The following is a 25,973-nucleotide window of genomic DNA, read 5'->3' as shown; positions in this document are numbered from 1 at the left end:
CAGGCAGTTACTCTAGGAGGGCTGGACAGGGCCATAGAAGGTCCCTAACCCATTAGTAGGACCAGTATCTGGTCCATTGTGCAATGAGGAACAGGATGAGCACTGCCAGAGCCCTAAAAAATTACCTCCAGAAGGCCACTGGTGTGAATGTCCTTGACCAAACAAACAGAAACAAACTGCATGAGGATGGCCTGAGGGCCTGACATCCTCTGTTGGGCCTGTGCTAAATGCTTGGCACCATGGAGCTTGATTGGCATTTGCAATTGAACACCAGAATTGGCAGATGGGCCACTGGCTCCCTGTGTTTTTCACAGAAGAGGGCAGGTTCACCCTGAGCACATGTGGCGAAAGGGTCTGGAGAAGCTGTGGAGAATGTTATGCTGCCTGTAACATCACTCATCATTACTGGTTTGGTGGTGGGTCAGGGATGGTTTGGGGAGGCATATCTATGGAGGGATGCACAGACCTCTACAGGCTACACAATGGCACCCTGGCTGCCATTTGGCATCAGGATAAAATGTTTGGACCTATTGTCAGATCCTACTCTAGTACAGTGGGTCCTGGGTACCTCATGGTGCACGACAATGACCGGCGTCATGTGGCAAGAGTATGCAGCCAGTTCCTGGAATTTATTCCATTGAATGGCCCCCACGCTCGCCTGACCTAAATCCAATAAAACACCTCTGGAACATTATGTTTCGATCCATTTGAGGCTGCCAGGTTGCACCTCAGTCTGTTTAGGAGCTCAGTGATGCCCTGGTCCAGATCTGGGAGGAAATATCCCAGGACACCATCCGTCGTCTCATTAGGAGTATGCCCTGACCTTGTCAGGCATGCATACAAGCATGTGGGGGCTATACAAACTACTGAGTACCATTTTGTGTTGCTGCAATGAAATTTCAGCAAAATGGACCAGCCTGCTGCATCATTTTTTCACTTTGATTTTTGGGATGTCTTTGAATTCAGCCCTCTGTGGGTTGATAATTTTCATTTCCATCAAACGATGTGGCATACTTTCGTTCTTAACACATTACCTAGTTCATATCAGTATAGGTATCCAGCGTGATATTTTTCCCCATTGAGATCTGATGTGTTTTCAAAGTGTTCCTTTAATTTTTTTGAGCAGTGTATATAATGTACAGTATATATACATACACAGACACACATTAGCATAACCAGGATTGGTAGCAAAACAAACAAGCTGAAATACAGAGGTTTGGCTGAAAACTGCCACCCTTTATTGTTACCATTTTCGTTTTAATATTACAGTAAAAAATAAAGTCATGTTCATACCTTTGCCTACCTTTCTCAATTGCCTAGTCTTCCCAAGGCATTTCCCCTAAAGCAAGGAAATTGACAAATATTTAGTAAGGACTATGGTAAATCATGCTTTTCACTTTTATTATTTCATATGAACTCCATATGTCTGTATGTGTTCATTAGCGACATGTTTAAGAACTAATTTCCATGTAAAAGTCTTCACTACCCCCAAAAGGTAAAAACTATGACAGAAAGACTTAGTGGGAAAATCATAAAAAATAATGGGATAGATAAGTTTTTTAGGATTTTCCTGTCTGTTATTCTATAGGACATTTCATTTTCCCTTAGGTGCACTCATACTTTTTTGTGGTACATTTTTATAGCAAATTTATATTAGATTTTGGTAATTATGTTTTCCCCTCTTTAAGTGTAGCAGCAAATCAACCAGCCATTATATTTGAAAGAAGCACTTTAAAGTGTGTTGTGATAAAACAGATCTAACCATTATCCAGTCATGCTGTCTGTTGGCTTGGAAACACGTAATTAAAATCATTGCAATTAATATTTCCAAGACAACTTGCGTGTTTGTTATTCTAATAAGCAGTTTATGGGTTTTCAGGGAATTCTAGGGTACTTGCACTTGTGTCTCTTTTTTAATTAATATTTTATAAATGAGGTGTTCACAGAGCAGCTTAAAAATCAAATAATTCTTTCCAATATGCAAATGAAAGGTAGGAAAATGGAAAAAAAAAGACTAATAAAATTATAGCAATAAAGTGAAAGTCATAAACAATATTGATTTAGTAATGTTAGTTAAATAGAATTCATAAAAAAAACAGTATGGAATTGTTAATGTTTATTTTAGAAACTTAAAAAGTGAGGTCAAAGCATTATCTTTGAGCTATGTCTACGCTGTTAATAAACTACAGACTTTTTGATTAACGCCAACACTTGTTTCAGGCTTTTGGCCAATTAAAATACAACTTAGTAGCTTTGTACAAAAATTTAAAGTTAGATAAGTTCACCTTTTTAGGGCACAATTTCACTTTTCATAATAAACAAAAGCATTTTTCACTGCCATTTGTGGCCTAGCTATCCCAATGTGCTTTTCTCTCACTTACCTTATCCACACGAGGTTTAAAATCTTGTCAGTTTATTTGAATTTTTAAAATGATATTCAGATTCCATCACTTCCTGTAGATCCTCTCTCAGCATTCCCTTACTGTAGGCCAACCCCTAGAAGCCTTCACTTCCTTGTTGCATCACGGAAGAGGATGTGATAGGGTGTATTCAACACTCTTGGCCACACCTCCCTCATTACAATACTTCATTCCACCCACTTTCAATACAATCTTATTCTACAATCTCCTTTAGATCTCCCATCAGCAATAAAGTACAAGGGCCTGTCAGATTTGATACAAATTGAATGGATTGTTCGAGTGTTTCCTCCTATTTTACAGTTCTGTTAAATCTAAAGGAAATTGTACCAAGATTGTACAATCAGATTGCATAGTGTTTTGCCATCTTCATACAACTATATAGGAGGGAGGGGATGGAGACACTCAGTTGTCAGGCCCTGTTCACATGTCCACATAGTGAAAACTCAGATTTCTGCATGCAGTTGTTTTTGGGTGTTTTGGAGCATTTTCACTTGTCACACATAGGGTTGCCCATTCACTTGAATGGGCTGCCCTATAGGTGACAATTGGCACAAAGAAACTCCATAACTTTTTTTTTTGAGTGGAACATGGTGCGTTTGCCACACTTGGGGTGCCATTAACATGTAATGACAACACAAGCACAATGCACATTTGCACATAGGGCAGTCTGTTGATTTCAATGGGTTGCGCTACATATGGCAAAGTAGCTCATGGGACATTTTGGCATGGTGCAAGTTGCAAGTTTTTCTGCGCTTTTCATCTGTTTTTTCATGTTTTTTCATGTTACAAAATGTGTGTTTGCTTCTGTGTTTGTTTGGTGTGCCGTTACCAATTAATGGCACTGAAAGCGAAACTAGGTAATTTTAGGTGTATAAATGTGACCATGCACAATACAATCTGATTGTACAATTTCTGTACAATCTTCTTTAGATTTATTAAAACTATTTAACAGGAGGACACATCATTTATCCAATCACTCTATAGCCAATCAGGCAGGTTCCCATGGGCTGCATGTGGGAATTCCTCAGGGAATTTAACATGCAGCCTGAGACCGTCTGAAGGAACACTAGGGAAGGCAGGCAAATGCACAGACAAAGAAATGCCAGAGATGCTGTGAAAACTAAGGTGATGGGTTAAGGGTGTATGCTAATTAGGTCAGCTAGTAAACTTCCTTCTGTGTCTTACTGGTTTCTCTGTCTGTATACCAGGGAGTCTCTGAAGCTTTTCAAGAAACACCACAAGGGCTAAAGTAAGGCCTTGTTCTCAAATTCAAAGAAAGCTTTTATTTTTCTGCAACTGATATTCATTAATGGTATATTGGTACATAGGGGAGCTGGATTTTAGAAAGAAAAAAGGTGAACTTAGCCTTTAAACATAGAAACATAGAAACATAGAATGTGTCGGCAGATAAGAACCATTTGGCCCATCTAGTCTGCCCAATATATCTGAATCCTATGAATAGTCCCTGGCCCTATATAGGAGGGAGGGGATGGAGACACTCAGTTGTCAGGCCCTGTTCACATGTCCACATAGTGAAAACTCAGATTTCTGCATGCAGTTGTTTTTGGGTGTTTTGGAGCATTTTCACTTGTCACACATAGGGTTGCCCATTCACTTGAATGGGCTGCCCTATAGGTGACAATTGGCACAAAGAAACTCCATAACTTTTTTTTTTGAGTGGAACATGGTGCGTTTGCCACACTTGGGGTGCCATTAACATGTAATGACAACACAAGCACAATGCACATTTGCACATAGGGCAGTCTGTTGATTTCAATGGGTTGCGCTACATATGGCAAAGTAGCTCATGGGACATTTTGGCATGGTGCAAGTTGCAAGTTTTTCTGCGCTTTTCATCTGTTTTTTCATGTTTTTTCATGTTACAAAATGTGTGTTTGCTTCTGTGTTTGTTTGGTGTGCCGTTACCAATTAATGGCACTGAAAGCGAAACTAGGTAATTTTAGGTGTATAAATGTGACCATGCACAATACAATCTGATTGTACAATTTCTGTACAATCTTCTTTAGATTTATTAAAACTATTTAACAGGAGGACACATCATTTATCCAATCACTCTATAGCCAATCAGGCAGGTTCCCATGGGCTGCATGTGGGAATTCCTCAGGGAATTTAACATGCAGCCTGAGACCGTCTGAAGGAACACTAGGGAAGGCAGGCAAATGCACAGACAAAGAAATGCCAGAGATGCTGTGAAAACTAAGGTGATGGGTTAAGGGTGTATGCTAATTAGGTCAGCTAGTAAACTTCCTTCTGTGTCTTACTGGTTTCTCTGTCTGTATACCAGGGAGTCTCTGAAGCTTTTCAAGAAACACCACAAGGGCTAAAGTAAGGCCTTGTTCTCAAATTCAAAGAAAGCTTTTATTTTTCTGCAACTGATATTCATTAATGGTATATTGGTACATAGGGGAGCTGGATTTTAGAAAGAAAAAAGGTGAACTTAGCCTTTAAACATAGAAACATATAAACATAGAATGTGTCGGCAGATAAGAACCATTTGGCCCATCTAGTCTGCCCAATATATCTGAATCCTATGAATAGTCCCTGGCCCTATCTTATATGAAGGATAGCCTTATGCCTATCCCATGCATGCTTAAACTCCTTCACTGTATTTGCAGCTACCACTTCTGCAGGAAGGTTATTCCATGCATCAACTACTCTCTCAGTAAAGTAATACTTCCTCATATTACTTTTAAACCTTTGCCCCTCTAATTTAAAACTGTGTCCTCTTGTGGTAGTTTTTCTTCTTTTAAATATGCTCTCCTCCTTTACCGAGTTGATTCCCTTTATGTATTTAAAAGTTTCTATCATATCCCCTCTGTCTCTTCTTTCTTCCAAGCTATACATGTTAAGGTCCTTTAACCTTTCCTGGTAAGTTTTTTTCCTGCAATCCATGTACTAGTTTAGTAGCTCTTCTCTGAACTCTCTATATCCTTCTGGAGATATGGCCTCCAGTACTGCGCACAGTACTTCAAGTGAGGTCTCACCAGTGTTCTGTACAGCGGCATAAACACTTCTCTCTTTCTACTGCTTATACCTCTCCCTATACATCCAAGCATTCTGCTGGCATTTCGTGCTGCTCTATTACATTGTCTTCCCACCTTTAAGTCTTCTGAAATAATTACTCCTAAATCCCTTTCCTCAGATACTGAGGTAAGGACTGTGTCAAATATTCTATATTCTGCCCTTGGGTTTTTACGCCCCAGGTGCATTATCTTCCATTTATCCACATTAAATTTCAGTTGCCAGAGTTCTGACCATTCTTCTAGTTTTCCTAAATCCTTTTCCATTTGGCGTTTCCCTCCAGGAACCGAAAAAGGAAAAGATATGTAACCCTGTTACATATCTTTGTGTCATCAGCAAAAAGACAAACCTTACCATCGAGGCCTTTTGCAATATCACTTATGAAGATATTAAACAAAATTGGTCCCAGTACAGATCCCTGAGGTACCCCACTGGTAACATGACCTTGTTCTGAATGTTCTCCATTGACTACAACCCTCTGTTGTCTGTCACTCAGCCACTGCCTAATCCGCTCAACAATATGGGAGTCCATGCTCAATGACTGCAGTTTATTGATAAGTCTTCTATGTGGGACAGTGTCAAAAGCCTTACTAAAATCTAGATATGCAATGTCTACTGCACCTCCACCGTCTTTTATTTTAGTCACCCAGTCAAAAAAATCTATAAGATTTGTTTGACATGATCTCCCTGAAGTAAACCCATGTTGTTTTTCATCTTGCAATGCATGGGATTTAAGATGTTCCACAATCCTATCCTTTAATAGGGTTTCCATTAATTTGCCTACTATTGATGTCAGACTCACTGGTCTATAGTTGCTCTATTCCTCCCTACTACCTTTCTTGTGAATGGGCACGACATTTGCCAATTTCTAATCTTCCGGGACGACTCCTGTTACTAAAGATTGGTTAAATAAATCTGTTAATGGTTTTGCCAGCTCACCACTAAGCTCTTTTAATAATTTTGGGTATATCTCATCAGGACCCTGTGACTTATTTGTCTTTTACTTTAGACAGCAATCTTAGAATGTCTTCCTCTGTAAAGACACATGCATCAAACGATTCATTAGTCATCCTTTCAAGTGGAGGTCCTTCTCCTTCTTTTTCTTCTTTAAATATTGCTCTTTTTCGATAAGACTTTATCCTTGATTGTTAAAACTTTAATTAAAAAAAAAAAACAATTAACAAACATGTTATATGTACCTGCTCTGTGCAATGGTTTTGCACAGAGCAGCTCCAATCCTCCACCTCTAGCACTCCTGGCAGGCTCCTCCCCCTTCCAAATACCTCCTAGCAAACCGCTTGCTAAGTGGTTACTCATGCAGGCTTGGTCTCAAGCCCCAATGCCTGCGTCCATTGACACAGACAGCAGGGCTTTGCCCAGTCCCCCATTCCTGTATCACAGGATTTTACTGACAGCAGCAGGAGCCAGTGCCTCCCACTGCTATCAGCCTGACCTGTGAGGAAGGAGAAAGAGAAGATAGCTGTTGCTCTTGTGCACATCGCTGGATTTAGATTAGAATCAGGTAAGTATAAAGGAGGTGAGAGGGGATCCTGAAGCACAGAACCTTAAACCACTTTAAAAAGGAACTGCAGGCTGCTTACATAATTTGTAATAAAAACATAGTTTGTAATAAAAACATAGTTTCCATTCTGAAGCTTCCCTTCAACCACTTTGCATATTATTTTATATATATACTGTGATTCTGTACTTACCAACAATGCTGCAGAAATCTGCCTTCACTAAGTCTGGCTGCAGTCATTTTAACTGTGGGCAGCTGAAGCCGTTGCCTATTCACTTCCTGGATTTACTCAGACACACACACACACACACACACACACACACACACACACACACACACACACACACACACACACACACACACACACACACACACACACACACACACACACACACACACACACACACACACACACACACACACACACACACACACACACACACACACACACACACACACACACACACACACACACACACACACACACACACACACACACACACACACACACACACACACACACACACACACACACACACACACACACACACACACACACACACACACACACACACACACACACACACACACACACACACACACACACACACACACACACACACACACACACACACACACACACACACACACACACACACACACACACACACACACACACACACACACACACACACACACACACACACACACACACACACACACACACACACACACACACACACACACACACACACACACACACACACACACACACACACACACACACACACACACACACACACACACACACACACACACACACACACACACACACACACACACACACACACACACACACACACACACACACACACACACACACACACACACACACACACACACACACACACACACACACACACACACACACACACACACACACACACACACACACACACACACACACACACACACACACACACACACACACACACACACACACACACACACACACACACTTTTACTATCCAAAGATAAAACAACAAGGGCAGAATATTTAATAGGTAGAAAGATTTTAAAAAAATGACTGAAGGTCCACTTTAAGCACTATAGAGGAGTCATCAAAAGGGAAAAACAAAGTTAGGGCAGGCTAAAAAGGAATTTCATGTCTCCTGTGGAAGCTCCACATCTTTGCTTCTTAACATGCTGTGGATACAAGTCGTCATCTTTCTCAGGGACTACAGATATGTCACACACTTTTCTATGGAGCTGATGAAATAATTTTGTGCCAATTTGCATCCTTTCTGGCCCTGAATATGGCAAGAAAGCATGTTTGATCTCAAGACATCTGAGATGATGTGACATCTAAACAAACATTGAGTTTGCAACAGTTTAGTGGAGAAACAAATAGTAGGCAATACAATTTCAGTAGGTCATTTATGACACCAGTCAACCCAAGGTCTGCATGAGTTATCAAAAAGCATGTATATCAAATCCGAGAGAAAGTCGTTTTTCATATGAGTAGTGATTTTTATTTAGTGCAATAGTTTTTAATGGATAAGTTGTCAGCTTTTTCTTCCAGTGACTTGTTATAGTAATTCTGGCAGCAAGTAGTACATGAGTGTCAATAGCACAATGAGTATGCGGGAAGTCTTTGATCCTTTGGTTAAGAATTGCCTGGGATGGGCCAGGGGAGGCTTAGACTTGCATAATTTTGGAGATAAGCTGGAAGATCTTCCACCAGAAGTTAGTCAGGTTTTTGCAGGACCATAGAATATGCATTAGGTTTCCTACATGGTCACAGCCTGGCCAGCACAGGGGAGAGTAAGGGCTCTTTCACTCGGAGCGGACCGCTTTGCGATCCGCTCCGCCATTTTTTTTTTCATGGAGCGGATGAAACTTTTGTCATCAGCTCCGTATGTCCGCATATCATCCCATCTGTTTTCGGATGATATACGGACATAATGTATGTCTATGAGCATTGCGGATGTCAGCGGATGACACCGCTGACATCCGATTTTGCTTCCGTTACGTTTTTTAAACGGAACAAAAATAGGGTTCTGTTCCGTTCCAAAAAAACGGAACAGAACTGAAAGGATGAAAATCGGATGTCAGGGGATGGTCATCCGCTGACATCCGCAATGCCATTGACATACATTATGTACGTATATCATCAGCAAAAAAATAGGATGATTTACGGACATGCGGAACGCCCGTGTGAAAGGGCCCTTAGAGAAGGAGAACCGGGCTAACCAGTATGCAGTATAATATCAATGATTGGTTATTTTCTGTGCTAGTTCCAAATGATTTATGCTGTAAATTAATTAAAAGGCCTTGAACCATTGGGAAGAGGTGAACATTTTTTGCAGATTTGCCTCCCATTTTGAAAGAGGTGTTGTCTCGGTGAATGATAGCTTATCTTGAAACAGATTATAAAATAGGAAGATGCCCTCACTAAGTGGTAGAGAGAATGTGTAGAAGTGGTAGGTGTAAAGGTGGGTGTGCACTACTGGATGAGGATGAATAGATATAAAATTAGTGATTCAGGTGTATGTAAAATGTTCAGATTTAGGTAGCCCACATTTAGAGTTGAGCGGACACCTGGATGTCCGTGTTCGGCGGGTTCGGCCGAACTTGAAAAAAAAGTCCGGGTCCGTGTCCCGGACTTTTTCCGAACATTACCCGGACACCGAACCCCATTGAAGTCAATGGGGACCCGAACTTTCAGGCACTAAAATGGCTCTAAAACACCAATGGAAAGGGCTAGAGTGCTGCAAATGGCAGCAAAACGTAGTTAAGAGCATGGCAAGTGCTCTGCAAACAAATGTGGATAGGGAAATAACTTAAAACAAAAAAAAATAGAAAAATAAAACAATGTTCTTCATCTGTGAAGGACGAGGACCATATGGAGTAGGAGGGAGGATGAGGTGGTGGTGGATGTGGCGGTGTAGGTGGAAGCGGCGGTGGAGGAGGACGAGGTAGCCAACACTGCTTTTTTTCAGTCATTTTAAATGAGGGTACACCCCAAAAGAGTGAGAAAGATCAAAAATAGAACAATGGCTGGGTAAGGTCCGTATCCATCTCTATTCTGCACAAGGTACTGTGGGATCCATGCCTGGTTCATTTTAATGAACGTGAGCTTGTCCACATTGTCTCTGGATAGGCAGCTGCGCTTGTCTGTGATAACGCCCCCAGCCGTGCTAAATACACCTTCAGATAATACACTGGCTGCAGGGCACGCCAGCACCTCCAAGGCGTAAAGGGCAAGGTCAGGCCATGTGCCCAATTTGGAGACCCAGAAGTTGAAGGGGGCAGACCCGTCATTCACTACATGTAGGCGTGTGCACACATACTGCTCCACCATGTTGGTGAAATTCTGCCTCCTGCTAAGACGTTCCATATGAGCTGCTGGTGCTGCTGTTTGTTGTGGCGTGCTGACAAAGCTTTTCCACATTTCGGCCATGTTAACCCTGCCTTCTGAGGTGCTGGCGGTGCCCTGGTTGCGTTGGCGACCTCTTCCTCCTCCTCCTCTGCCTTGGCCTTGTGCTTCCACTGTGGCCCCGCTGTCAGGTGGGAATGCCAGCAGCATCGCGTCTACCAGCGTGCGCTTGTACTCGCGCATCTTGCGATCACGCTCTAGTGAGTGAATTAAGGACGGTACGTTGTCCTTGTAACGGGGATCCAGCAGCGTGGCCACCCAGTAATCGGCACAAGTTAGAATGTGGGCAACTCGGCGGTCATTGTGGAGACACTGCAGCATGTAATCGCTCATGTGTGCCAGGCTGCCCAGAGGCAATGAAAGGTTGTCCTCTGTGGGAGGTGTATCGTCTGTGTCCTCTGTATCCCCCCAGCCACGCACCAGTGATGGCCATGAGCTGGCCTGGGTGCCACCCTGCTGTGAACATGGTTCCATCTCCTCCTCCATCTCCTCCTCCTCATCCTCCTCATCCTCCAGAACTGTGCCCCTGCTGGACAATTGTGTCCCTGGCGTTTGTGGGTGCAGGAACCCACCCTCGGAGCCACTTGCGAATGACTGCCCTGAAAGCCTTGGAAATGTTACCTCTTCATCCTCCTCCTCCTCCTCCTCCTTCTCCTCATCCTGTGCCACATCCTCTTCCATCATTGCCCGAATCGTTTTTTGAAGGAGGCATAGAAGTGGGATAGTTAAGCTGACAACGGCGTCATCGGCACTGGCAATGTTGGTGGAGTACTCAAAACAGCGCAACAAGGCACACAGGTCTCGCATGAAGGCCCAGTTATTGGTGGTGAAGTGGTGCTATTCCGCAGAGCGACTCACGCGTGCGTGCTGCAGATGAAACTCCACTATGGCCTGCTGCTGCTCGCACAGTCTTTCCAGCATGTGCAAGGTGGAGTTCCACCTTGTGGGCACGTCACATATGAGGCGGTGAGCGGGAAGGCCAAAGTTACGCTGCAGCGCTGACAGGCGAGCAGCAGCAGGGTGAGAACGTCGAAAGTGCGCACAGACGGCCCGCACTTTCTGCAGCAGCTCTGACATATCGGGGTCATTTTTAAGGAACCTCTGCACCACCTAATTCAGCACATGCGCCAGGCAAGGGATGTGCGTCAAACCGGCTAGGCCCAGAGCTGCTATGAGATTTCGCCCGTTATCGCACACCACCAGGCCGGGCTTGAGGCTCGCTGGCAGCAACCACTCATTTGTCTGCTGTTCCATGCTCCTCCACAACTCCTGCGCGGTGTGTGGTTTTTCCCCCAAACAGGCAAGTTTTAAAACTGTCGTTTACCCCTGGCTGTGCTGAAGTTGGTGGTGAAGGTGTTACGCTGACCGAATGAGGAGGCGGTAGAGGATGAGGAAGCGGAGTAGGAGGAGTTATGAACAGGAGGCAAACTGAAGCGCCCAGCAATCCTCGGTGGTGGAAGGACATGCGCCAAATTGCTATCCGCCTCAGGCCCATCCGCCACTGCATTTACCCAGTGTGCCGTTAGGGAGATATAACGCCCCTGACCGTGCTTACTGGTCCACGTATCGGTAGTTAGGTGGACCTTGGCACAGATGGCGTTACGCAGTGCACATCTGATTTTTTCCCCCACTTGGTTGTGTAGGGAAGGGATGGCTTGCCTGGAAAAGTAGTGGCGGCTGGGCACGACGTACTGTGGGACAGCCACCGACATAAGGCTTTTAAAACTGTGCGTCTCCACCAGACGGAATGACAGCATTTCAAAGGCCAAGAATTTTGAAATGCTGGCATTCAGGGCCAGGGATCGCGGGTGGGTAGGGGGGTACTTCCTCTTCCTCTGAAGTGTTTGGGAGATGGAAAGCTGAACGCTTCCACGGGACATTGTGGAGATGGTTGGTGACCCAGGTGGTGGTGTTGCTGACAGATCGTCTGTTTGCGGGGTGGCAGGTGCCGGTATCACTACAGAGGTGGATGGAGAGGCCGAGACTGCAGCAGAAGAGGAAGCAGGAGGAGCCAGAGACCTTTCTTGGTTTTGAAGGTATCTACTCCACTGCAGCTCGTGCTTTGCACTTAGATGCCTGATCATGCAGGTTGTGCTCAGGTTGAGAAGGTTTACGCCTCTCTTCAGGCTCTGATTGCACAGGGTGCAAACCACTCGTGTCCTGTCATCAGCACATTTTCTGAAGAACTTCCACGCTAGAGAACTCCTTTGAGCTGGCTTTGGTGCGCTCGGTCCTTTGCTGCATTGGGCAGTAGCAGGCGTAGTGTCTAGGGCACGGCCGCTCTGCTTCTGCACCCTGCTCCCTCTTCTGCTGTGCTGGTGGCTCAGTGCGACCACCGCCTCTTCCTCCAAACTACTCAGGTCACCTGCATGACCTTCATTCCATGTGGGGTCGAGGACCTCATCGTCCTCCACATCATCTTCCACCCAGTCTTCACCCCTGCCCTCCTTGTCGGTCTCCACAATTCTGAGTGCCGCAGCAGTTGGCACCTGCGTTTCGTCATCATCGGAAACGTGCTGCGATGGTCCTTCCATGTACTCATCTTGAGAAATAAGTGGTTGGGCATCGCTGCACTCAATCTCTTCCACTTCTGGGGCAGGGCTAGGTGGATGGCCCTGGGAAACCCTGTGACAGAGTCATCAAAAAGAATAAGAGACTGCTGCATGACTTGGGGCTCAGACTGCTTGCCTGATTTGCAAGGGGGTGAGGTGAAAGACGGTTGGACATTGGCTGCAGGTGCCAACTCTGACCTTTCTGCAGTAGACTGGGTGGGAGACAATGTGAAGGAACTGGAGGCACTGTCTGCAACCCAATCTACTATTGCCTGTACTTCTTCTGGCCTCATCACTTCTAGAGGCGCATGATGCCCTACCAAATACTGCTGCAGGTTATGTCGCCTACTCACACTTGAGGAAGGTGTTTCACTTGTGCGTGTAGTTGGCACAGATCGACCACGTCCTCTCCTTACAACAGGAGCTCTACCAGCAGCACCACGACCCAGGCCACGGCCCCTATTTGACGGTCTCCTCATATTTCTGTAATTTATGATCTTGCCCTAGAAAGGTGTTTATTGAATAGCGGAACAAAACAACAACAGTATCGCACGGGTGTATCTCACAGTCAAATATGCAAACTATGCCACAATTTAATTTTTTTTACCCCAAAAGGGTGTTAATTAAATAGCGGAATAGAAAAACAGTATACAAATACAACGGGTGTATCTCACAGTCAAATATGCAAAGTATGACGCAAATTTAATTTTTTTCACCCCAAAAGGGTGTATATTGAATAGCGGAATAGAAAAAAGGAAATAAAATGGTGTATCTCACATGTACAAACACAGACTAGGCCCCAATTACAATTTTTTGTACCCTAAAGGGAGGATGAGGAAGAGGAGTAGGAGGAGTTCGGAACAGGAGGCAAACTGAAGCGCCCTGCAATCCTTGGCAGTGGAAGGAGATGCGCCAAACAAATTTAAAAGGTGTATCTCACACATACCGATACAGACTATGCCGTAATTTAATTTTTTACACTCCAAAAGGGTGTATATTGAATAGCGGAATAGGAAAAATTTTATAAAACGGTGTATCTCACACGTACAAACACAGACTAGGCCCCGATTACAATTTGTACCTTAAAGGCAGGATGAGGATGAGGAAGAGGAGTAGGAGGAGTTCGGAACAGGAGGCAAACTGAAGCGCCCTGCAATCCTCGGCGGTGGAAGATGCGCCCCAAAAGATTGGAAGGTGTATCTCACACGTACCGATACAGATTATCCCGCAATTTAATTATTTTTAACCCAAGGGTGTAGATTGAATAGCGGAATAGAAAATATGATATCAAAAGGTGTATCTATCTCACACGTACAGACCTAGACTAGGCCCCGATTACTATTTTTTGTACCCTAAAGGCAGGATGAGGAGTAGGAGGAGTTCGGAACAGGCAGGAGGCAAACTGAAGCACCCTGCAATCCTCGGCGGTATAAGATGCGCCCCAAAAATTGGAAAGGTGTATCTCACACGTACCGATACAGACTAAGCCGCAATTTAATTCTTTTTACCACAAGGGTGTAGATTGAATAGCGGAATAGAAAATATGATATCAAAAGGTGTATCTATCTCACACGTACAGACCCAGACTAGGCCCTGATTACTATTTTTTGTACCCTAAAGGCAGGATGAGGAGTAGGAGGAGTTCGGAACAGGCAGGAGGCAAACTGAAGCACCCTGCAATCCTCGGCAGTATAAGATGCGCCCCAAAAATTGGAAAGGTGTATTTCACACGTACTGATACAGACTATGCCGCAATTTAATTCTTTTTACCCCAAGGGTGTAGATTGAATAGTGAAATAGAAAATATGATATCAAAGGGTGTATCTATCTCACACGTACAGACCCAGACTAGGCCCTGATTACTATTTTTTGTACCCTAAAGGCAGGATGAGGAGTAGGAGGAGTTCGGAACAGGCAGGAGGCAAACTGAAGCACCCTGCAATCCTTGGCGGTATAAGATGTGCCCCAAAAATTGGAAAGGTGTATCTCACACGTACCGATACAGATTATTCCGCAATTTAATTCTTTTTACCCCAAAGGGTGTAGATTGAATAGCGGAATAGAAAATATGATATAAAATTGGTGATTTTTCAATAGCACATGTGAACACAGCAGTGTCTTATGTCAGTCAGCTCTGCTGCAGGCTATGAAGGGAAAAAAAAAAAGAAAATGCCCCTTTAAGTATTGTAATTTTTAAATAGCTTAGTACAGACTATGCCACAATTTAATTTTTTTTTAACCCAAAATGGTGTATATTGAATAGTGGAATAGAAAAAAGTGTATAATATTGAAAATCACTAGCACATGTGAACACAGCAGTGTCTTATGTCAGTCAGCTCTGCTGCAGGCTATGAAGGGGAAAAGAAAAAAGAAAATTCCCCTTTAAGTTTGTAATTTTTAAATTGGTTAGTACAGACTATGCCACAATTTAATTTTTTAACCCAAAATGGTGTATATTGAATAGTGGAATAGAAAAAAGTGTATAATATTGAAAATCACTAGCACATGTGAACACATTAGTGTCTTATGTCAGTCAGCTCTGCTGCAGGCTATGAAGGGAAAAAAAAAGAAAATTCCCCTTTAAGTTTATTAATTTTTAAATAGATTAGTACAGACTATGCCACAATTTAATTTTTTTAACCCAAAAGGGTGTATATTGAATAGTGGAATAGAAAAAAGTGTATAAAATTTAAAATCAGTCAATAATAGCACATGTGAACACAGCAGTGTCTTATCACAGTCAGTCCTGAAGCAAAAACGCTGCACACGACTGATAAAAATAGATTTTTTTCTCCCTCCTCCTCAGTGGGCAAAAAGATTGTGTTCACTGCACCACCCCACATACAGCAAAATCGATGTAGAACACTGACCCTGCCTATTCTCCAGCCTCGCCCTAATACTGTCGATAAGATCGTTCACTGGCACTGCACAACCAACCCCCCACACAGCAAAATCGATGTAGAACACTGACCCTGCCTATTCTCCAGCCTCGCCCTAAAATGCCCTAATAACTCGCCCTGCCTGCACTCCGACCTGACCCTGCATTCTTTTCGGACACAATACAATTTTTCACTGTCTGTCCCTAATCAGCAGCCAGCACGTATGATGTGTGCTCTCTCCCTAATCTACAGCAGAATGACGCGGCGCGCTGGGGCTCTCGAACTTATAAAAACATGGTCACATGCTTCAGATGGCCAATCACAGCTACTAATACATTAGTAGGAATGGCTGGGATGGCTTAAGGCACACCAGTTAAACGCTTGTTGATTGGCCGTTGAAAGCCCGCCATTAAAAGCGCGCCATTACATACAAACCCGGAAATAAAACCCGAACATACAGTAAAGTTTTCGGGTCCGTGTTCGGGTAACAAAAATCTTATTATTCGGTACGAACACGAATAATACAGTCCGTGTTCGCTCAACACTACCCACATTCTTCCACCAAGTTTTCCAGGCTTTTGGGTCCATGCCCATGTAGAATGTCATCAACCATTAATATACCATGGTTGAACAGTGTTCTGACTGAGAGATAAAGGATAAGGCATTTGAATATGCACTGAAGAGCTGTGGAGGGCTCTTCATGCCAATAGAGAAGCCTGAGTTGGCAAGGGGAGATTTCTCAGCTCCAGTGATTTCCATGGATCCAACATGAGGAGTGTGCGGAGGTCCACCCATAAGGCACCATTTGCAGTACAAAACCAATGTTTAGGTTGGACAAGCTAGGTGGCGATATGTTAGTCTTTGATTTCCACCAAGCCTACACCTCCAACTCTCCTATGCTTGATTAGTTCAGCATAACAACACCTCACTTGTTTATTTCTTTTCCAAATATATTTCTTGAGTAGGGAGGTTAACCCCTAAAGCCCCTTTGATACTTCTCACATATATGTCAGGATTATTGGGGTGTTTAAATAAAAGAAAAAGGGTATTTTAAAAAGCTACATGTATTCAGTCCTATATAGAGATTTTGAACAGTACAGCATCCATTTTGTTAGGAGTTCATGGAAAGTTCATGTTCTTTTACAAAATGCCTTACAGAGAGTGTTGAAATTTTCAACAGATATCTTTGTATTTCTTTTAAATCGTAAATAAGAGGCCTTTTTACATCTTGTCAGATAAGGGTCATTTTAGCCAGACACCAACAGTCACTGATGGCCAGTCTCGCTTGTATTCTTATCTGTATTTAACAATGGACAATAGTTCAGTGTATTCTATCAGACATTTAAACTATATAAGTTTTAAAGATACATTATATCGTGTGTAAGAAAATATTAACAATAATTATGTCATTATATTGTAAGGCATATATATATATTTAGAAATGCTCTGTATACCATATTTTGGGTTTATATTCTTGCTAAATAATAGTCTTACTTAAGTTGAACTAATTACTTCATTTTAAGGTATATAAAGGAGTGTTTATGTAAGTTTGTGTTTAGGTTTTTATGATCGACTATATTCTATACGCAATATCTGACAGCAATGACAGGATTTTGATAATTAATGGATTTTCACTGGCCAGACAGGTCAAAGGTTATCAGTATAATAATAGTATTATTATTCTATATACCGAATTTAAAGAATAATACAATACTGCCCCCTTTGGACACTATTACTTAATGCAGTCTCGGGGTAACAGTATTTTCCAATAAATATATATATATTGTATTAAAAATATATCTTTATAAATGGCTTTATCAGATCCAATCCCTGCCAAGATATGTGATGGAGATATTAGATGGACATCTATGTATGTACTGAGAGTATGGACAAGTTTTTATGTTGTTTTTATGATTATTCTTCAATATAAAGAAATTATCATTTAATTTTAATATCCAAAATACTGGATAATTAATGGGGGCGTTGACAATGACATCACCAGTTAATGGATAAATATCCCAACCAATGGGGATAATGTTCCTCCTTCTGGGTTTAACTTATGGTAATTTTACTGGTCCTTTGTTCAATACAATATAAAAAGGAGACCCCAGATGTAATAGGACACATTACATTACTGACAACGTGCATTACACCTACAACACACACGCTACTCAAATCCATCTATATACTCATCTATACATACTCCATCTTGCTCCATCATTTATCTGAAACTTTGAGGGATGCCAAAAGAAACTCCTCCCTAACTGGCCACCATTTTAAGAATATATATAGGAAAATTAACCGCGCTAAAGGAAGCAAAATTAAACAGCAGCAACTTCTAGTGTGACCACACCCTAATGAATATTTGTATATTAAGTCACGCTATATGATAATCAATGGAGATATAAAGTATATACAGTCCAAACAGTATTCAACAATATTGAATATATATTGAATATATATATTGAATAATAATCAAATAAACAGCAAGGTATATTTACCACACTTAAGATGGCTGCTAGCTTCAAATGGTCGTTACCAAAGTCCTTAAGATGGATGCCTTCTTAAAATGGTGTATATTAAGTCGCGCTATATGATAATCAATGGAGATATAAAGTCCATACAGTCCAAACAGTAAATGAAGATGTAACCCAGGACCAGGCTCCCTTAAGGGTATATGCTTACCAGATTAAGGTAAGGTAAAGGCCGATTCTCTAGGTAAATCTTGTCACCATGTGGAAAAAGAAATATATAAAAAAAGTGCAGATCACAATCCAGTGTAACACCCGGAGCACACCAGTAGGGGAGTTCAGGACAGAAGGGCATAGAGGAGGTTTATCTGGCGAACACTTGCAATACCGGATACATCTGAGGAAACAGCACCCCAGGTCAAGGGCCGGGTTCCTGGATGCTTAAATTACCATACAGGCTTGACTGCTTTTTCCATTTGGTAAGAGGCGACCCCTACTGGTGTGTCTTGTTATTGGCTCCGGGTGTTACACTGGATTGTGATCTGCACTTTTTTTGATATATTTCTTTTTCCACATGGTGACAAGATTTACCTAGAGAATCTGCCTTTACCTTACCTTACCTTAATCTGGTAAGCATATACCCTTAAGGGAGCCTGGTCCTGGATTACATCTTCATTTACTGTTTGGACTGTATGGACTTTATATCTCCATTGATTATCATATAGCGCAACTTAATATACACCATTTTAAGAAGGCATCCATCTTAAGGACTTTGGTAACGACCATTTGAAGCTAGCAGCCATCTTAAGTGTGGTAAACATACCTTGCTGTTTATTTGATTATTATTCAATATTGTTTATTTCCTTCCTTATATGTTTTATATTGCATATTTAAGGGTAATGAGATTACAATCCCAGCTGTGTGAACCATAGTAGATTTTTCTCTAAAAAGCTGATTTTTGTTTTTATACATTTTTATTAATATCAGATTCAGCGCATTATTTGCAATTTAGTCTTCCGTTTTGCATAGCCTGTTCTCACTTTATCTGCATCGAAGTGACTGTCGGCTGCGCCATTCGCAGACAATTGTGGTCTGATTATATAGAATACTTACCTATGGTTTATGCTATACCTGAGAAAAGGTAATCTTGCTTTCATTTTTACTTTCATCATTGAGCTACATATCACATTGCATTTATTGTTTGAAGTTTGTATTTTATGTAAAGTTATCTCTTTGTGTCATCCCATGTTTAATCATTTATTGTGAATACATGTCTTGTGAATAAATATTCTTATATAATCCCTACTGTAGACTGTTTTCACTAAGATTGGTATATGCTTTTAAAAAGAAATTAATTGATTAAAAGAATTAGTTACATATTGATTTGTGGAAATAAGTTGAGATTCTCCTATGTTACAGATCTTTACTTATTTACATAAATAGACACTGTTATATTCAGAGCAGTATAAATATTCGGACATATACTATATTACCAAAAGTATTGGGACACCTTCCTTTACACCCACATCAACTTTAATGGTATCCCAGTCTTAGTCTACAGTGTTCAATATTGAGTTCACCCACCCTTTGCAGCTATAACAGCTTCAACTCTTCTATGAAGGCTGTTCACAAGGTTTAGGAGTGTGTCTTTGTGAATGTTTGACCATTCATCCAGAAGCGCATTTCTGAGGTTAGACCCTGATGTTGAAGAGAAGGTCTAGCTCACAGTCTCTGCTCTAATTCAACCCAAAAGTGTTCTATTGGGTTGAGGTCAGGAACCTGGGGTGGATGAACTTGACTGGCCTGCACAAACTTGTTCATCCATGACTTTATGAACCTTGCTTTGTGCACTGGCCTAACTCGTTTGGTGGGGGGGGGGGTATTGTGGTGAGAGGCTGTTTTTCAGGGGTTGGGCTTTGCCCCTTAGTTCCAGTGAAGAGAACTCTTAAGGCGTCAGCAAAACAAGACATTTTGTACAATTTCATGCTCCCAACTTTGTGGGAACATTTTGTGTTTTTTATTTTATTATTTTTCCTTTTATTTTTCAATTTACATACATTTTTAAAATCAACTTTATTGCTATCACAAGGGATGAACAACATCCCTTGTGAAAGTATGGGCAGTGACAGGTACTCTTTAATGAAAAATCTGGGGTTTATTAGACCCAGATCTCTCCTCTGCCCATTAAAACATCATCGGTTTGATCTGATACTTTCCCAAGCCAGTAGTGGATGTAGTGTAACGATATCCTGGCAAAACCGGAAGTGACAATACTCGTTGCTTCTGTTTTCTTAGATCATAGAGATGATCAGGAATGTTACAGTCCTTAGTCATCTCTATGGTCAGCTGGCAGAAGTGCTGACTTCAGTCCCAGACTCCCCTGTAGGACAAGAAAGGCTGGGAAGGCAGTGGGGGGAAACTAGCCACTAGGATCACTTTTAACACCTTCCCTCCCGGCCAATAGCAAATTGACAGCCGAACGGTGGTTCAGTTATCCTGACCGGGTGTCATATGACATCCTGTCAGGATGCTCCAATCCGGCAGCCACGGGGCCGTGCAGCTAGTGACAGATCACATGAGACATGGCCGATGACTGATTCAAGTACCGACTCACTGCTGGCACCATGTGATCACTGTGACGTATCACAGCAGGTCATATGACAATTGTAAACAATAGATGGCTTCCTTTCATTTATTCCATTAAATACAACTGTGTTGCTAGCTGTGATTGGTCAGTGTGATCACATGATACAGTCAGGGTCAATCACGGGCCATCTGTACCACATGATTAGCTCTAGCCAATGACAGCCAATGAAAACAAAATAGACTGAATGAATCAGTTTCATTCTGTGACATGCTTGCTTATAGCAATGTAATGCATTGCTATACAGTATGTAAACATAATGTGTAAAAAAAAAAAAAAAATCCTAATCACTTTCCTAGAGTAGTGCAATGTTACTATGGTAACATTAAAACAAAAGAGAAAACAGGCACCTCTGAGTTAAGACTGCGATTTAATATGGCAAACAAGTAATAAAAACTTACATCAAGGTAAGTATAAGCAGACAAGATGGGTCCTTCCGGTGTCCATGTGGAGGCTTGGGCTTGGAGTCATCACTGTGGGTCTGTAATCATCTCCTCTCTTCCTCTTCCTGTCCAGCAGGAAGTGGAGGGTGTCACAGCAGTGAGATGGAGGCTTGGACAGCAGGGTGAAACCGCAGTGAGATGGAGGCTTGGGCCGCACGGTGGCCGTGATGCTTGTCCACAGGATCTTCCGGCGTAATGACTGACGCGTTTCTGAGCATGCACACTGTGGGGGAAAACAGCGCGCGCTCCTTTTTCAAAGTCCTAGTAACATTATATTGCTCTGGTCACAGTGTGTTAAAAAAATAAAAATAAAAATAAAGAGGGGGCGTGGTCTTCCGAGGACCGGTATGGACGCGTAGTGAAGGAGCTCCTGCTTCCACATGGCTCACAGCAGCGATTTCAGCACATTCAGCCCCACACACCACCCACTCTCTGCCCAGACAGTGTCCCTGGGACCAGAGGACCATGACCCGCAAACGCAAGGAGGATTCCAAGCCGAAGAAACTCACGGCCTTCTTAACACAGAGGCCGCCGACATCCAGCCAAGATGGCACCGGCATGTCCCCTCCTGCGTCTGCCGCCTCATCACACACAGAGTCCTCACATACTTCCTTCACTACCGGATCGCTTGCTTTCTGCAGCAACGGGTCAGGCAACTCTCCTTCTGCATGTCACTCTACCCCTATCTCAGGTAGCCCAGCCAAGGCACGCTTTTGCTTAGCAGATGATTATGAGAGAGGTGAGGGGAGCCCTCCTAGCAGCATGGAGGAGGATACTAGGGATCTCCCGGACTCCATTGAGGAGATCCCCACTTCCAACAGACCAGTAGTGGACACAGTCCTGAAAGAAATGCTTGTCTCACTCTGCAGCTCCCTCCAGGCTGACATGGCTTCTCACATGCATAAACTTACCACTGATTTATATGCTGTTACTGGACGGGTGGATCATGTAGAAGACAAAATGGGGGAATTTGCCACCACCATAAATGACTTAGTAGATGCCCATGAGAAGCAGGAAGAAGATATGGACTGGGGTAAAGCAAAACTTGCGGATATAGAAGACCGCTCGCGGAGGAATAATTTAAAAATTCGGGGGGGTTCCTGAAAGTGTGTCACAAGAGGGTCTGCATTCTTATGTCATGGCTCTTTTCAAAGCTTTGTTACCGAATCTGATGACCTGTATATCACCACTGACAGAGTTCATCGCCTGCCTAAGCCCTCTTTCCTACCGGATAACAGGGCCGGTCTGGCCTACCGGGATACAAGGAAATTTCCTGGTGGGCCGTCGGCCCTGGGGCCGCTTTAAGATGGGGCCGTTTTAAGCATTGGGACCACTGTGATGGCCGCTGCAGCCCCAGCCCCCGCTGCGCTCCAGTGACAGATCACTCTTTCCCACGTCAGTCGCTATGAGCGGCATGACGTCACATCCGGCGGGAGCGGCTGCGCGGCGGTGGATCATCTGACTGCAAGATGGTCACGGCACCGATCCCTCCCACACAGACGCCAGCAGCAGCGTGAATCATAGGTCACACTCTCCGAGACTGACTGAAGGAGCGGAGCAGAGCCTGAGACAGCCAGGCAAGAGTAAATGGGCTGGGGGGGACCTCGTCCTCTTGCATTTGGGGGGGAGAATCAGCATATTAGGGCCCCTACTACAATGCTAACCTACCCCCTCCCCCTAATACAATGCTGACCCGCCCCCCCTCATACAATGCTTATCTGTCTCCCCCCCCCCCCCGGGACCCCCTCCCCCTAATACAATGCTGATCCCCCCCAAATTTAGTGGGAGCAGGGGAAAAGCATTGTATTAGGAGGAGGGGCAGGGGGGTCATCATTTTAATTTTTGGGAGGGGGGTTAGCATTGTATTATATGAAGGGGACTGGGGGGGAACAGCATTGTATTAGGGGGAGGGGGCCGGGGGGGGGTCAGCATTTTATTAGGGGGAGGGGGGTTAGCATTGTATTAGGAGGAGGGGAACAGCATTGTATTAGGGGGAGGGGGCCAGGGGGGGTCAGCAGTGTGTTAGGAGGAGGGGGGAGTCAGCATTGTATTAGGGACAGCAGGATCAGCATTGTATTAGGGGTGGTCAGCAGTATATTAGGGGGGTGGGAGGGGGATCAGCAGTGCATTAGGGGGAAGGGGCCGGGGAGAACAGCATTGTATTAGGGGGAGAGGGCCTGGGGGGACTTCATTGAATTAGGGGGAGGGGGATCAGCATTGTATTAGGGCCCCTAATAATTCTGACATCTCCTGTACCATGTTCGCACAGCCTCTGACATCTCCTGTACCATGTCCACAGCCTATGACCATCTCCTGTGCCATGTCCACACAGCCTCTGACATCTCCTGTACCATGTCCACAGCCTATGACCATCTCCTGTACCATGTCCACACAGCCTCTGGCATCTCCTGTACCATGTCCGAACAGCCTCTGACATCTCCTATACCATGTGCGCACAGCCTATGACCATCTCCTGTACCATGTCCACACAGCCTCTGACATCTCCTGTACCATGTCTGCACAGCCTCTGACATCTCCTGTACCATTTCCGCACAGCCTATGACATCTCCTGTACCATGTCCGCACAGCCTCTGACATCTCCTGTACCATGTCCGCACAGCCTCTGACATCTCCTGTACCATGTCACAGCCTATGACCATCTCCTGTACCATGTCCGCACAGCCCCTGACATCTCCTGTACCATATCCGCACAGCCTCTGACATCTCCAGTACCATGTCCGCACAGCCTCTGACATCTCCTGTACCATGTCCACAGCCTATGACATCTCCTTTACCATGTCCGCACTTTTACCACTTTTAACTAGAATTTGCTCTTTTATATATAAATCCCTATATGCTTTCATATCTATCTTATCTATGTATAGTACACTCATCAAATTTGCTTTAAAATGCATGGTTTTCCCTTTTATGAACAAGAAAATAATGGTGTTATGCTGTTGGGCCGGTATAATAATGCTATGGGGCTGGTATGAAATTTTTTCCAGGGCTGAATTTTATTCCCAGTCCGGCCCTGCCGGATAATATTCCCAGTGATGTGATCCTGAGATTGCACTTCTACCACATCAAAGAGCGCATCTCGGAATCTGCCACAACTTGACCCCCAATTTGCTGGACTGCAATTCTTTGTGAATTTATCGCAATACACGCTGCAGAAAAGGCGCAGTTTAAACACTATTACCAAACCCCTCCGCAACCATGACATCACCTATAGGTGGGGCTACCCATCTAAGCTGCTGATCACTCATGAGGGTTGCACGCATGTCGTAGACTCCCTAGAAAGAGGACTGGACCTCCTCCGGGTATGGGGGACCCTTCCTGCCTCTCCCAATGCTGCCCTGGCTGCTTTCTCCCCCACCATCTGGATCCGGAGTGGCAAGTAGTCATGGCCAAGAACTCCCACAAGCATAAATGAGAGCTGATTACAGTACACCTTTTTGAAATTGGGCCTGTGGAGCCGGAAGTTCCTGATGCCTTACTTTTTTTCTTTTTCTCGCATTCTTTTCTTCCCCACAACCTGAGCAGCGTACAGCTGCACTGACGTTTACTTTTTTGATGTTCTTCCATCTTTATGGATGGTTAATGTTATATTGCTGTTTTTTTGCTTTTCAGTTCTTTCTTCCCTATTACCCTCTTGCCTACAGTCGTGATGTCCTGGAGACCTCTTCGCACCAACGCCTGAACCATCAGAACTACAGAGCTGCTGATAATTTTCTTCGAACAGTGAGTACCTTACGCTGCATCACATCTCCCAGCATACCCTATCTGACGTGCCATGGGACTTAAATTTTTATCTCTAAACACCAAAGGGCTGAACCACCTGGCCAAACATAGGTCATTATGGGAGGAAGCTGTTTCTCACAAATGTGACGTTCTTTTTTTACAAGAAACACACTTTTGTACGGCCAATCCCCCCAGCTGCACCCATTTCGCCTTCCCTTATACGTTCTTTGCCAACACGGATGTTAAAAAGAGAGGGGTCCTGACGGTCCTGATGGCCATCAGAGACACCGTCTCACCGTCTGTGAGCTAAACTCGCTAATGTACACCCTGGTCAATGCATACGCCCCTAACTCGCATCAGCTCCACTTCTTCAATGAACTCATGCAAGTAGTCCAAAAGACACGGAAAGGTTCACTTTTGCTAGCCGTAGACTTTAACCTTACACCAGACTTTGAAATTGATTCTACCTCTACGCCTAGAAGAAATCCCCCAGAACTGAATTCGCATATTCTGCAATATGATCTGTATGATGCATGGAGATGTCTCAACGCCTCTGCCCGAGACTACATCTTTTTTTCGGCCCCCCATGCTTGTTATAGCAGAATTGATTTATTCCTGTTGGATCACGCCTTGCTGATGAGGGCCTCATCCTCTGGAATCAGCAACATCACGTGGTCTGACCATGCTCCACTCTCGTTGAGCCTAGAGGACACGCTCTCCATCAACACGGTCCGTGTTTGAAAAATGAATAGGACACTACAGAGACCTGGTCTGGGGAGGTTGCACAATCCGTGCATAATTATTTTACTGATAACGCTTCCTA

This window comes from Pelophylax lessonae (assembly GCF_965119305.1).
Source record: "Pelophylax lessonae genome assembly, chromosome: 7".
NCBI lineage: Eukaryota > Metazoa > Chordata > Amphibia > Anura > Ranidae > Pelophylax > Pelophylax lessonae.
Note: the sequence above shows the minus strand (reverse complement) of the source record.